Source organism: Eublepharis macularius, chromosome 17, assembly GCF_028583425.1.
Source record: "Eublepharis macularius isolate TG4126 chromosome 17, MPM_Emac_v1.0, whole genome shotgun sequence".
NCBI lineage: Eukaryota > Metazoa > Chordata > Lepidosauria > Squamata > Eublepharidae > Eublepharis > Eublepharis macularius.
In genome coordinates, this window is record NC_072806.1 from 34702894 (window position 1) to 34715037 (window position 12144).

A 12144-nucleotide genomic window follows, 5' to 3' on the forward strand; every position below is an offset into this window, starting at 1 on the left:
AGCCAGCCTAGTTTTATTTTATTTTTAAAAAATTGTTCAGGCTTTAAGCCGCAAAGAAAAGGAATGGAGATTAGAATGGGCCCTTCTAATTGAGACAAAGTAGTTCTTAAGTGCCTCTTACTCAAAGACAAGCATGAAAGAGAGATTAAATAGTAATCCAGTGAATTATGTCCTAACTACCCAGATTCTTTGGGAAATTTCTCAGGGTGTCCTTCCTTTGATCGAATGCCCAGTCCCATGATTGTACTGAGCAGTGCTCCTCGGTAAACAAAGAACAGCAGGAACAAAGGGAGCCCTTTGCATTTTATAATGTCTACAGATCTGAAAAGCCATAGTTGTTCATTTGCAGGAGTGTGGTTGTGTGTGTGTCTGGGAGCTGTTTTAAGAGTTATCCCGAAGGAAGCAATCACTTGGTGACAGTCTGGTCAAGGGCTTGGGAGAACCTCTGCAGGGAACCTTTGTGTCCCCTGGCCATCTGGCCATATTGTTGGGGTTTTATGGCTGGAGCAAGACTCGGTTTATGCTGCACAAACAAACAGAAGAGGATATTTTGGGGAGGGTTTGACTAGACAACCTCTAGATTGCCGCATGTGTGCTCCCTTATTCTGCCTCACAGGATTGTTGAGACAATACCGGTTGGAGGTGGGGAAGAATAAATACGGCACCTCGCTTCTTTGGAGGAAAGCAAAATAAATATTTGATCAGCCTGTACTTCGCTCCTCAGAGTTCCTTGTAGGGTAGAAAACCACCTCCCTCTCATTGTAATAGTGAATAGTTTGCTAATAATTAGTAATCATTCTCTCTGGAAAAAACAGTGTAACGTTCTGGTTGTTGTGGATTTTCTGGGCTGTATAGCCGTGGTCTTGGCATTGTAGTTCCTGACGTTTCTCCAGCAGCTGTGGCTGGCATCTTCAGAGGTGTAGCACCAAAAGACAGAGATCTCTCAGTGTCACTGTGACACTATACAGCCCGGAAAATCCACAACAACCATCGTTCTCCAGCCATGAAAGCCTTCGACAGTGTAACGTTCTCATCCTCTCCTCAAAAAATAATGTACACACACTACAGGGAGCAGAGAGGGGTAGAGATCATTTTGTTTAGGCAACACTTGCTGATTTCTTCACTCCTTCTTTGTTCATCTGGAGCCTCTGCTTCTTGAAACCTCTGTTCTTAGTGGCTCTTGGGAGCAAGCAAAGGTTTAATGAAAGAATATGCTTGTGGAGAAAAGCCTTTATTTTGTAGATGTGAACTGTATTAAAATCTTCACCCTCAGTTTAAGAAGTGTCTCTTGGCGGAGAACAGGTAGGAGCGGGGAAGGAAAGCCAGGTGCTTTCTAAGCTGCACCTGGCCTGGGGCTTGATTCATGCAGATGTGGCCAGTTTCAGGTGGGTAGCTGTGCAGGTGTGTAGAAGAAGAGCAAGATTCGGGTCCACTACCACCTTACGGACCAACTAGATTTTCAGGGTATGAACTTTCGAGAGTCAGAGCTCCCTTTATCAGAAGATTTCCTGCTAAAAGCTTACTTTTCCAGGTGTGTGTGGGGAGGAGGGAAATAAGCCGTAGAGGGCTAAAATTCCAGAAAAGTTTCTCCGGGAAAAGCCTCTCTGACCGGCACCTTTGGCCTGCCCAGTATATAAATAGATCAAGGACTAAAATACTTGGATATTACACTGATTAGAGTTGCCAAGGAATAACAAACAATACGGTCAAGACTACAGAGCCCAAAGATATAATTAGGCAAATAAAAATGCGTGTCAGTAAGTTGGACATTACTAGTACGTCTGTTAGAGCATGGAGGGTATGTTCAACTCTTTACTTAGGTATTGCCCTCCCAATGCAACTGCTGAAGTATTTTTTATCATCTGACAGTACCAAAGCTCAGAAGAGCTTTTACTCTGGCACGAATGAATGCTCTTCCCTCTGCAGTTTTGGAGGCAGATACAAGAAAACAGGGCTTTTTTTCTGGGAAAATAGGTGGTGGAACTCAGTGGGTTGCCAGCATAGGGGGCAGCTCCTGGCAGGAGGTGGTGCCCCTGGTACCACATGCACATGCGCAAAGTGCGCGCACATTCCCGGGATTGTGCAATGAAGTCACTTTGGGTCAGCTGGAACAAGGGGGGAGTTTTTTAAAGTTTAAATTGCCCTCTCCTCAAAGGTCTGATTCTAAAACCGGCCTCCACTCCCGCCACTAATAGGAAGGTCGAAAACCTTTACAGGACCAAGGGCGATCCTTGTTCTTTCCTGTCTTTGCATCCTCCTTCTTCATCACTTGTTACTGAGGAGATGCAGGCTAGGCCCAAGCAAGGCTCTCTCTTTGTACTCTTGGACAAGGAGAGCAGGAAGATAGATGCCATGGGACGAAAGATGTATACCTCGGCCGCTTTCAGTATCAAAATAGCTAATTATGCGGTCATGATGGCGGTTTACCAGTTGTTACTCTGAAATAAGGTTGCCACTTTTGTCCCAGAGCTGCCTGAAGACCAGAGAATCTTCCTCAAGGTCATCCAGGAGGAGGTGGTCTGTTTGTCCCGCCACCAGATTAACGCCCGCAGGAGCATGGCAGATACTTCGGCGAGGTCCTTACTTTCCACAGTTGTTCTACAGAGATTCACCTGGCTGAGATCCACAGTGTTGCCGGCAGAGACCACAACCAAGGTGGAGGATCTCCCTTTTGAGGGACCTACCCTCTTTTCAGAAAAGACAGATGACTACCATTCTAAGAAGTGAAAGGACAGGCTCACTGCGTGCTTGTATGGTGTCCTTCCCCAACAGCAGCAACAACATTCGTCTGGCAGATACCAATACAGATCCTTGCGGGGACGTCAGCATCGTTTCCACCCTTACCATGGGTACGCCTATCATGCCCAGTGGTCGTTTCAGAGCCCTCAGTTGTCTTTTCCTAGGTGGAAGCAAAATCACAAGGGCAAACAGGGAGCTCACCAACAGCATCCTAAGGAGCAGACCCACTCCCACAAACAATTCTGACAATATGTTTGGGGTCAGGCTGAGTTCTTTTTATGCTGAACGGTGCAATGTCACCTCTGATGCTTGGGTGTTGAAAATTGTTAAAGTTGGATATAAAGTTGAGTTTTTGCAGTTACCTGATCTACGACTCCCTGCCTTTACTTCTAAAGGGGCTCAGCCCGGGGTGTTGGCTGAATTGTTAGCCCTTCTGGAGAAGGGAGCCATTGAGGAGATTACAGATCAATCCTCACTTTTGGGTTTCTATTCCAATTTGTTCATTGCAGAGAAAAAGGATGAGGGTCTCCGGTCTATTTTAGACCTCCGTAAATTAAATAAATTTATTCGAGTTCATAAGTTTAAGATGGTGATGTTGCAGGCGGTGCTCACACTGCTGCCGTCACAGTCCTGGTTTGCGGTTGTAGACCTGAAGGATGCCTACTTTCACATTTCGATCATTCCGGAACACAAGAAGTTCCTCCGCTTTATCTATGGGGAGCGAGTTTTTCAATATAGAGTTCTCTCCTTTGGGTTAGCCATGACTCCACGGGTTTTTACTAAATGTGTGGCAGTGGTGATAGCCTTTCTGAGAATCCAGGGGTGTTGTATTTTTCCATATTTGGATGATTGGTTGATTGTTGGACAGTCAGCTAATGATGTGACAAAGCAGGTCTCCCTTACGTTGTCCATCTGTTTAAGGTTGGGTCTGTTTGTTAATCACAAGAAGTCCAAGCTTGATCCTTCCCGGGTTATCCATTTTACTGGGACCATTATTGATGATGTGCAAGATGCGGGGTTCTTACCTCTGAAGAGAGCCTTAAAAATAAAGGCGTTGATCAAAAGGTTCAAGAGATGTAGATTCCAGTCTGCCCTGCTTATTTAGACCTTGTTGGGTTGTATGGCCTCTACCACTGCTGTGGTGCCTCTAGCAAGTTTGCGTATGCGGCCCCTACAACTTTGGTTTAGCTCTGTCTTCTGTCCGGAGTGAGACCCTCAGTACAGGAGGTTCAACATGCCTCGACGAGTCCTAAGTTCTTTAGATTGGTGGATGAGTGATTCTAATCTGTTTAAAGGGGTTCGATTTGGCTGTAAACAACTGGATGTCTGTATTACTACGGATGCATCCACTCTTGGTTGGGGGCCCCACTGTGATGGGTCCTATGTTCATGGTGTATGGGATGACTCTGAACAACAAAAGCATATTAACCTATTGGAATTGAGGGCAGTGTTATATGCATTAATTTCATTTGCTGATACCATATGGAACAAGACCATCCAGATCCTTATGGACGATATGACAACTACGTTTTATGTAAACAAGCAGGGGGACACAGCGTCAGTGACTCTGTGCAAGGAAGCGATGAAACTCTGGAACTGGGCTACAAGCGGTCCATATTCCGGGTGTAGACAATACGGTAGTGGATCATTTAAGCAGGCTGCAGGGGGACAACCACGAGTGGTCCCTGCAGGACGTTTACTTACGCCCTGTCTTTACCGAGTGGGGTTTTCCAGACATGGGCCTGTTTGCCTCTGAAGAAAATCGCACGACTTCCTGCTATTGTTCCAGAGGTGACGTAGGCCGCGAGTCTCTTGGGGATGTGTTTCAACTCAGGTGGTCCAATCACCTCTTTTACATGTTTCCCTCGTTTCCACTTCTGGCCAAAGTGATCAGCAAAATTCAGGCGAAGGGGACATCAGCCATTCTAAAAAACCCGCACTGGCCTCGGCAACCATAGTTCCACACTCTTCTGAGGTTGCAGTCTTGGCTGTACCATTTCCTGACATAACTGAATCTGTTGTCGTGGAAAGGAGTGTTTCACCACACAGTAGACAAGCTCAAGCTGACGGCCTGGCTGATCCTTCAGGACACGCCTTCTCTGAGGGAGTGACTCATATTTTACTAAATGCGAGGTGTTTGTCCACCCACCAGTTGTACACTCTTAAATGGAACAGATTTGGTGTCTGGTGTCAGGGAAGAGGTTTAGATCCCCTGACTTCTTCCTTATCGGAAGTCCTGGATTTCCTGTGGGAGCTCAAACAGGGGTTTTTGTCTAATTCTTCTGTGAAGGTTTATTTGGCAGCCATTTCTGCCTTCCATCCTCCGATAGATCGGAAGACAGTTTTCTCCCATTATACGTCCAAATTATTTCTAAAAGGTTTGAATAATTTATTTCCCCCCATTAAGGCTATAGTCCCTCAGTGGTCACTACCCTTGGTTCTGACCAGACTGATGTCTAAACCTTTTGAGCCGTTGGCAACGTGCCCCTTGCATTTTCTGTCTATGAAGGTGGCATTTCTAGTGGCCATTACTTCAGCCAGGAGGGTGGGGGAATTGGCTGCATTATGCTGTGAACCCCCTTATTTGAAAATTCATGCTGAAAAAGTGGTTCTTAGGTGGATTTCCTGCCGAAGGTAGTTTCTAGTTTCCACCTTTCTCAGGAAATATCCTTATCAGTTTTTTTCTGTAATCAGAATTCGGAAGCCGAAAAGACCCTTCAGTCATTAGATGTGCGTTGGGCGATTCTCTTTTATCTAGATCGCTTAAATGCTGTTAGAATAGATTCTCACCTGTTCGTGTGTTTCTCGGGTCCAAAAAAGGGTAGGAAGGCTACTTCCCAAACCTTGGCTCGCTGGGTAGTTCAGGCTGTTTTATTATGTTATAGAACTGTAAACTGACTTCGTCCTTTGGAAGTGCATGCTCACTCCACCAGGTCCCAGGCGTTGTCGGCAGCTCTTCTGAAAGGGGTTCCGATCCAGGATATCTGCAAGGCAGTGACGTGGGCCTCAGCTGACACGTTTGTCAAGCACTATGCCTTGGACGTCCTAGATAGAAAAGAGATGGCAGTGGGCACAGTGGTTCTGCAGTCGATCTTTCTGTAACAACACTTCACTACCTCCACCCAGGTATTTAAGCTTTGTAATCTCCCATGTGGGACTGCACAGGAAGACCGTAGATGAAAAACAGTGTTGCACTTACCTGTAACTGTTGTTCATTTAGGTCTTCCGTGCAGGCACACATACCCTCCCTCCTTCCCCGCTAACTCTCTTGGTACTTACCTTGGGTTACGGCAGCGAAAGAGGACTGAGGGTAAGTCGGGGGTGCCCCGCCTCTTAGAGGCCATTTTCGGCAGGAAAAGCGGCCGCGCATGTATGCTGAGAGGCGAGAGCGCCCCCTAGTGGTTTTGAGCTATAAAGAATCTCCGAAGTCGGCAGGCCTGCGCATGTGCAGTCCCATGTGTGCCTGCACAGAAGACCTAGATGAACAACAGTTACAGGTAAGTGCAACACTGTTTTTCTGGATGCTTCCCCTGCCCCAGTTTTCTGCATGTGCTTCAGGAGGGGGGATACTGGTGCATGCATGCTTACCCCTGGCAACTGGCAAGGGGGTTTATGGACTCATGGCTTTATACATTCTTGCAAATATGGAAAGGTTGATGTGAGAGCAAAAATAAATCAGTCCTGGCTTTCTTAGGCCAGGTGGCAGGTAATGCCTCTGAGGCACAGAAGAAAATTGCTGGCTAATGGGATTAAGGAGAAGCCCATTAATGAAAGCACCTTTCCATTTTCTTCTTCCACCGTGTGCTATCTGGCTTAGGACAATTTCATGTCATATTCTTGCCTAAAGACAGAGAGGGTGGGTGGGAGGGCAAATTTTAATGGATTCCTTCATACCCTAAGTTGTTATCTTTGGCCTTTTAAATTTTTATTGCATTTATACAATCCCCCTCCCCCTCATGGTCCATGTAATCTCAAAGAATCTGTGCAGGTAGTGTTAGAATACATTCAAATTCCTGCTCAACGGTGAAGCTCCCTGGATAGTGCCAGACCTCCGTCACGTGCTGTCCGAGTCATCTGACTTAAAGGGCGGCTGGGGGTGGGTGGGCAGAGAATGAAAGCATCACAACTGTTCTTTCCTCCACAAATGCCCTCAAAAATTTTTAGCTTGAGTTGGCTTAATTGTATTGTGTTTCTTGGAATATTTACATGGAACCGAGGGGAACATAATGTTCAGTGGGCAGATCAAACGTTTGGCTAGTTTCCTTTCTTATAGGAGGTGTGGGATCCCTAGATTTGTGGTTTGGGAATTACTTCATGCCGTAGGTGTAGAGCTCCCTTCTGCCTGTGCTGGCTGCCTTTTCCCAGAGGAGGCTGCCATTGCTGGTGAAGGTTGTGACCTTGATGTATTTTCGATCCTGGCCCAGAGAAATTGCCCGTAACATGGTCAGCGCTTCTAGCCTCCTTCTGCCGAAACCGGTAGTCCCTTTCCATTTTTTCATCACAGAAGTACCTCATTTGCTCTGTCAGCATCTGTTTTCTTCCTTACAGCTCCCAGGGGAAGCAAACAACACCATAACAAGCAGGTTGTTGGGGCAATGTGTGTGCGTGCGTGCGGGAAGTGGGGATAGAGGGCACAAGCTACAGCCACGTGTGGAGGCACGTGCTTTTTGTCCATGGGCAAAACAAGGAAGTAAGCCAGTTCTAGGAGCATGCTGAATCAGTACTTTTTCTTTTTGGCTTCCGAGGGGTGTGGGATCACTTTCCTTCTTGTGGCCCTCCCAGGCAGAGAGGGGCTTGAGAGCTGCTGTAGCGTAGTGGTTAAGTGGCTGGATTGAGAATCAGCACTCTGCCGGTTGGACTCCCATCAGTGCCAGTTTGGTGTAGTGGTTAAGAGGCGAGAACCAGATTTGATTCCTCCTCTTCTTGAAGTCAGTCACAGCTCTCTCAGAACTCTCTCAGGCCCTCCCACCTCACAGGGTGATTGTCGTGAGGATGATAACAACACACTTTGTTAACCGCTCTGAATGGGTGTTAAGTTGTCGTGAAGGGCCGTATATAAATTGGTGGTGGTTGATGATGATGATGATGAACTCTGGAGGTGGTCTTGGGTAAGCCACTCCTCTTAGCCCCAGCCTCCCAGCTGGATTGTGGGGCTAATAACAACACTGACTTTGTTCATTGCTCTGTGTGTGGCCCTAATTTGTCTAGAAGGGCGGTATATAAGTGCACTGTCGTTGCTGTTGTCATCGTCTCCATAAGAATCTACTGGACAGAGGCCATATAGTGTTGAGGGTCCCGTTGCTCAGTAGCAGAGGGTATGCTGTGCAAGCAGAGGATCCCAGCTTCTATCCAATTTAGTTCCCCTGCATCTTTAGTAAGAAGAGTTTCAGGTAGCAGGGATGGGAGGCGCCTTTGCCCAAGAGCTTTCAAGAACCACAGCTCTCTTCATCAGATGCATTGTCAGCTTTTGAGAACCACAGCTCTCTTTGTCAGATGCATCGTCAGATGCATCTGACAAAGAGAGCTCTGGTTCCCGAAAGCTTATGTTACAATGAAGTTGGTTAGTCTTAAAGGTGCTACTGGACTTTTTACTATTTTGCTACTACAGACTAACACAGCTAACTCCTCTGGATCTGCAACCAATCAGGGTGTTGCCTTCATGTCCAGATTTGGGTGAGGTGGGATGGCAGGAAGCTTTCAGTAAGAATCTGTTTGGCCGTGGTGGGCGACAGGGTGCTTGAACAGATGGGCCCCTGGCCTGACCCGCAGGTGACAGTGCTGGGTTACGTGGACTCAGGGTCTGGCTCAGCAGCTCATTTGCACGCATGACATTTGAGAGCTCACACAGTGTCGATTTGGCACATGTAAAATCCAGGTTTGATCCCTGACATCTCTGGTTCAGAAGGATCTCCAGTAGCAGGTATTGGGAAGGACCTTTCTCTGCCCGAGACCCTGCCAGGCAGAGTGAATAATATTGGGCGAAACCAAATACCTGATTCGGTATAAAGTATATATTGTCTGAGGCAGAACTAATTTTTGTATAAAAGCTGATGTTTGTGGCTTAGACCTGACTTTCAGCATAATAATCTAGCCAGCCTGGACCGGTTACTCTTGAGCAGATCTACCTTGCAGCACCATTCGGATAAAGTGGGGTAAGGGGATTCATGTACACAGCCCGGAGCTTCTCTGAGGAAGGGCAGGATAAAAACGGGATGAATTTTGAGAGAATATCCAAGGGCAGTGATTGGAGCCGCTTCTCTCTCTGCCACGTTATGATCCCGCAGAAGGGGAAAGATGTGTCCCCCCCTCCCTGCCCTGCTTTGCTGTAGTACTGCCGAAACCTCCCCTTGGGTCCAGAGAATATCATATTCTCATTTCCCCAAATAAAATGGCACTGTGTTGTTGTCTCAGGAAAGCTGGCTAGGCATGGCTCTTAAAGCAGGAAGCAATAGCAGTAAAAATTGCAAAAGACCTTTTTCAGTTATAGGACACAAATGCGTAGAAGCAATTAAGCTTCTAGTCCTCATTACTGCAAAGAAAGCAGGAGAGCAACACGGCCACTGAAAATCCCAGAGGTGATTTAGATCATTGGGAGGGTGGCAATTCAGTAACTCCTTTCGCCTCCTCATGATTAGCAAAATCAAAATGAATCGTGCAAGTTAGCAAAAAGAAGAGACTTTGCAAGGCAGCTGTGCTGTCCTGAGGTGGATTGGACGTGGGCCCTTCAGCCACGTAAACTGTATGCGGTGTCACTTGAAATGTGGCTCCAGAAGCACGGTTAATCACGGAGGGGAGGAGAAGAATGTTGAATGAATGAATCCCAGCAGCTCAATCCAACTGAAGTTTTCTAGGACCACTCCCCTACCTGCAGAGCTGGTGTTCTGTTGCCGAGCCGTGGCAGGAGGCGTTTGGCCAAACACTTCATGGCAATACTGTTGGATCACATCCAACCTCGAGGTTTCCTTGAAATTAGCAGAAACCCAGCAACATCACTGGCTAAATTCCAGGTATTTGCATGCTGTTTGAAACAATTAAGGCCACTTCAAGATAATGGACTGTGGTGAAAGTGGCATAAAATCCATTTCCCTGAGATTGAAAAAGAGACCTGTGGGATAGGAACAGGCAGGGCTCATTTCGAGGGGGAACGCGCAGGAACGCAGTTCCGGCAGTTCCCCAAAGAGGTCACATGTCAGGTGGCCCCGCCCACCTGACTCTTGGCCATTTTGGGCCTATTTCAGCCTGGATTGGGGCCGAAATGGCCCAGTTCAGGCCTCTGGTGGGTGGTGGATCACTCTCCCACTCAGCAGCGGCCTGATCCTGACCACTTTGGGCCACTTTTTGGCCATTTTCAGCCCCTTTTTGCCATTTTGGGCCCAATTTAGGCCCTGAATGGCCAGGATTGGGTCTAAAACAGCCAGGATAGGTGATGCCAGGGTGTGTGGCATATGCAAATCAGTTATGCCAATGACATACTTCTGGTGATGCCAAGGGGCGTGGCATATGCTAATGAGTTATGGTAATGAGCTCTTCCAGCTCTTTTTCTACGAAATGAGCCCTGGGAACAGGAGAGAATCGTTCTGCTGATGGAAGGCTGTCATGAAGGTCAGTCGCATGTGACCCTTTGCTTTTTGATTTGCATCCTGTACCCACCCCAAGAGTTTGGGGGGTGGGGGTGGCAGCGGCTTGCAATTACTGCAGTTTGATATATATCCCTAATTAAAAGACTTGTGCTAAAGCCAGATTGCATATATGGATCCAGAAGGGGCGAGAGTAATCTGAATTGTTTGTAACAGGAAACTCCTCCCAGACGTGGGGAACCCGTGATTCCTCTGGCAGAAGGGGGGAGAGCGTGTTTAGCTTAAACGATAATGTTCACTTCATCCAGGAGCAGGCGTGTGACGGTGGCTTCACCTGGTTCATTGCCTCTTCTGCTTAAGTCTTCAGTAAGAGCTGAAACAGGCCGAAGAGTGCACATTTTCTATTTGAGCAATGCTTTGGCCTCAGCAGAGAGAGAGATAAATATTTTTATTGTTGTTTTCTGTGTCATGTCCTGCTCTTTTACAGAAAGTCTTGGCTTGCTCTTCCTCTAAACACAATTTTCAGTAGTGAAAACTTGAACAGCAATCTAGTGTGGCCCGCAAGTTTGCTTATGCCTTGTGTGTGTGAAAATGCAGGGTACATACCTTATTTTTTTTGTCTAGGAATCAGCAGCTTGCACCCTTGAGCTAAATCTGGTCCCTAAGGGTTGGCAGCCTAGACCTCCAAATGGTGACTGAGAGGCAAAACAGAGGTGCGGATGAGAAGCCCTCAGTAGCAGTGGAACTGTGGCTACAGGCAACTAGGAGAGATGTCCTATGGTTCTCTAGCAAGGCTTGTAGCTGATTATGCTACGTGAGTGCTGTTTTGGATTAAAGTACAAGAATTTTCTTTATTTGCCCAAGCTTCAACAGTTTTTTTAATAGAATGCACTCAGTAGAAATGCTGATGAGTCTAAGGTCTGATGGGAAGTTCTGAGGATAATCAGTAATTGAGTTTTATTACAAGGAAAGCTACTAGCCCTCATGGTTGTGATAGAACAGCTTTGGAAGGAATGCACAGCCTCTCATAACAGCTCCGAAAAAGTCAGCAGCTCATATTTCATGATTTTTAAAACCCATTTCAACCTGGAGGCCATCTGTGATGTACACAGCTATTGATTTCTCTGGTATGAATGATTAGGTATCTTGGCATTTCCCATTAAGCGAAGTCAGAACTAGGTGCAACCTATTTATCTCAAGCGAAATGGGCTAATGATTTTTTTTGCTGTCACTTGAGAAGCAATTACTGATGGATCGGCCTGCAGCTCTTGCGCATGTTTTTATTCCATGTGCATAAGAATAAGAATTTGAGAAAACAAAAGCAGCATCAGGTGTCTGCAGAGACAACCGAGCCAGCAGTGCAGGGATGCACCATTATCTCCCATCCCGTGTTCAGTTGGATGTCTGACGTCGAGTTTGGACTCCTGCAAGGCAGATCAGGCTTCTAGATCTCATTGTTTGATTGACAGGTTTGGTCAAGTGATTATAGGGGGAGTTAAAGAGGGGGGAGCAAGTTAAAGCTTCTTTGTGAAGCCCTGTGAGGTACCGTGATTTGAACCCAAGAGACCTGTGTTCAGACACCTGCTCAGTGGCCTTGGATCTGTTGCTTGTTAGGAGGCTAGCCTCGCAGGGTTCTGGGTGTGGGGGAGCCGTGTGCACAATTAAAGCTCCTTGGTAGGGTGATATATAATAAATAAATTCTTCATCTGTACTGGCTTTTGATGACTCGTGCCATGCCTCTTGCCCCAGTAGCTTGCAAGAAAGAGCCGCGGGTATCGGTTTATTTTTCAGAATGCTATCCTTTTTTTTTTCCCATAGAAAGATTTGC

At 46.8% G+C, this 12144-nt stretch overlaps 1 protein-coding gene across 5 annotated transcripts in view; it reads left to right on the forward strand.

Annotated features, from left to right (window-relative positions):
• Positions 1–12144, forward strand: part of USP32 (ubiquitin specific peptidase 32) — a 190444-nt gene that overhangs the window by 48116 nt on the left and 130184 nt on the right. The window lies entirely within an intron of this gene.